General features: G+C 34.3%; 1 long non-coding RNA gene across 2 annotated transcripts; it reads left to right on the top strand.

Moving 5' to 3' along the window:
- The first annotated feature begins 406 nt into the window (after nt 1-406).
- On the top strand, nt 407-1,937 carry LOC110934535. Of its 2 annotated transcripts, none has more exons than XR_002588417.2 (3): nt 407-904; nt 1,198-1,637; nt 1,732-1,937. It is a non-coding gene; the product is annotated as an uncharacterized LOC110934535 (long non-coding RNA). The 2 variants fall into 2 exon arrangements; XR_002588416.2 differs by having other exon boundaries at nt 409-904; nt 1,212-1,637.
- Nucleotides 1,938-2,662: the final 725 nt, after the last annotated feature.

The following is a 2,662-nucleotide window of genomic DNA, read 5'->3' as shown; positions in this document are numbered from 1 at the left end:
GTATACAAGTTTAAGCATAAGTATAAGTATAAGTTTAAAAATTTAAAACGAATCCACATGGCAACTTAGTCTATACGAGATCAACCTAGAGTGCACTACTAGAAAAAAAGCTTTTAATGACACACGAACGATGACACACACTAATTTTATGACGTGCAAAAATGTGTGTTATGAAAAAACGTCATCTTTTAAAAAAAGATGACACACATTTTTGTATGTCATCTTTTAGTGTCATCCTTTTAAAAGTTCATGTTTAAGATGACACACATTTTTTTTGTATGTCATCTTTATCTTTAAATGTATCTTTTCAAAAATATTAAAAATTTTGTTTCCCTCCTTACCTTCTCAATCCTATTTTTCAAAAATAATAAAAATTTCATTTACCTCCAATCCTTCTCAATCCTTTTAAAAGAAGAAGCCAAAACAGACCCCATCCTCATCAAACACAGTTGCACCCTTCACCTCTTTCGTCTGCCAATTTCACTGATACAATCAATCTGAAGATCAAACACACTCACATGTCTGCATTTCATCAACCAAATCTCATTCTCCAGTCGAATTCCGTTTCCCCCAATTTTCACCATCGGCAGTTGTTCATAATTATTCGTAATTTGTTCACAATTATGACAAAATTGAGAATGCATTTGAAACACCCACACTTAATGAACGCAAATGGATTTACCCTATAACAATTGCATCCATCATCGCCCTATTCCTCCTCTTTCTAACAACCCTAACTTTACCAACCGGCACTCCACTCCTCCCTCTCTACAGTCGTTACACCACTGTCAGCCTTCGTCGAACACAAGCTCCACCCCCTCCCGATCTCCACACTCCCTCCTCCGCCTCGGTTAGCATGCCTCGTCTCCGGCTCCAAACGGGACGGTTCCATGCCCTGGCTACAGTAAGCAAGGATTCATTTTTATGAGTTCAACCAGCGACTGTTAATGTTGCTTTGTTTATTATTTTAATTGCTTGAAGGAACACTAATAAGTTTGTTTATTATTTTAATGTTGTGAAGCAATTTTAATTGTGTTCTTTACAAATAATGATTTGTTTATTATTAGTGCATTTGCAAATAAGTTTGTTTATTATTTCTGAGTATGGTCTGTTTACCCATTATTTCATCCTAACATAGTTGTGAAGCATGAATTCCTGCGTTAATGTTGGTGTGTTTAATATTTAAATCATGTGAAGATGTACTAATGTAGATTTGGTGATGACTTTTGACGGAGATCACAAGCAATGGATGTTTGGAAAGAATGGTGCAGTCAAATTACAACTAGCTGGTTCTGTTCATCCATTATTCACCGGTTCTATTCATCCATCAATCACCAAAAGGTTGTTACTGTAAGGCTCCAAATATGCTCTTTCGTCTTTCTTGTTTTGTTCCACTGCTTTCTTCTTAAAATCTTCAAGACAGACAATGATGTGGAGCTTTACAAACATATGACCTAATTGTATTGTTACATATTATAATAGTTGCTACTTTTTGTTGTTTAGTATGGGAATGAGTTATTAATAGCTGGTAAATGTATATGATTATAACCGTACATGTTTCCTCGAGTGATGTGGCCGGAGCTAGACAAGCCTTAATTAGTGGGGTAACATCTATATCATTCTCTTTAAACTGACCGGTAAGATATGCTTTACTTTCTTTCATTGTTAGTTTTTATGCAGCAAAAAGTAAGAATATTTAATAAATTCTACAAAATGATAATCTTTTTTCAGGAAAAGGTGATTATAGAAAAAAGACACTTGAATATGTGAAGCTTAAAAGGTGCGGCTGAGACACGATGAAGATGATGGTTTCTTGCTGTCCGAGACAACTCAAGTGACCAGAGAATTTGTGAAAAATGATCAACTTTTTGTAGCAACCTTTATTTTCCAGTGTTATTTTGTATCGACATTAATGAAATATTGTTAACTTTATAATGTTTGTTTGTTTTTTTTATGAAATATTGAATGAAATAAATTGTTTTGCTATATATGTATTTTATTTTGTATCATGAGATACTAATTGTCATTTAATGTGAAAATTAATAATTCTAAAATAAATATATACTTTTTTAAAACTTCTAAAACCATGACACGCATTCACGCGTGTCATCTTCATTTATGACAGACGTTTCCTTGACACGCATTGTGTGTCATAAATGTGTGTCATAAAGGTATGTCATAAATGTGTGTCATAAAAGGATGACATACACAAATGTATGTCATCTTCATTTTATGACAGGGGCTTCCTTGACACTCTTTTGCGTGTCATATATACCGTTTAATGACACGCATTGTGTATCATTAAATGTCTTTTTCTAGTAGTGGTGGCATGCAATATTTCTAGCCAACCTCTGTTTACGCAAGAAAGTTTAATTAATTCAACATGACCCAAGTTTAAGGGGGGCGGTGCGTTACTCCTATAGCGCTATACATGTCGAAGGGAGGCTCGTGAGAGCTAATGACTAAAACATATCACATAAGTATGGTCCACGTAAGCATCAAGTATCATACCATAGAATTCATGTATAAGGATTGTTTTGTGCATTGCATAAAGAATACGTTTAAGTGTAGTTTAATAGTAAAACATGTTACACCCCAAAAAGTGGTAAACATAAAAAGGGGGTTGCGAGTATACTCACAAAGTTTGCATATGCTTTCCGAT

Source organism: Helianthus annuus, chromosome 4 (genome assembly GCF_002127325.2).
Source record: "Helianthus annuus cultivar XRQ/B chromosome 4, HanXRQr2.0-SUNRISE, whole genome shotgun sequence".
Classification (NCBI taxonomy): Eukaryota; Viridiplantae; Streptophyta; class Magnoliopsida; order Asterales; family Asteraceae; genus Helianthus; species Helianthus annuus.
This window is presented reverse-complemented; position numbering and strand designations above follow the sequence as displayed.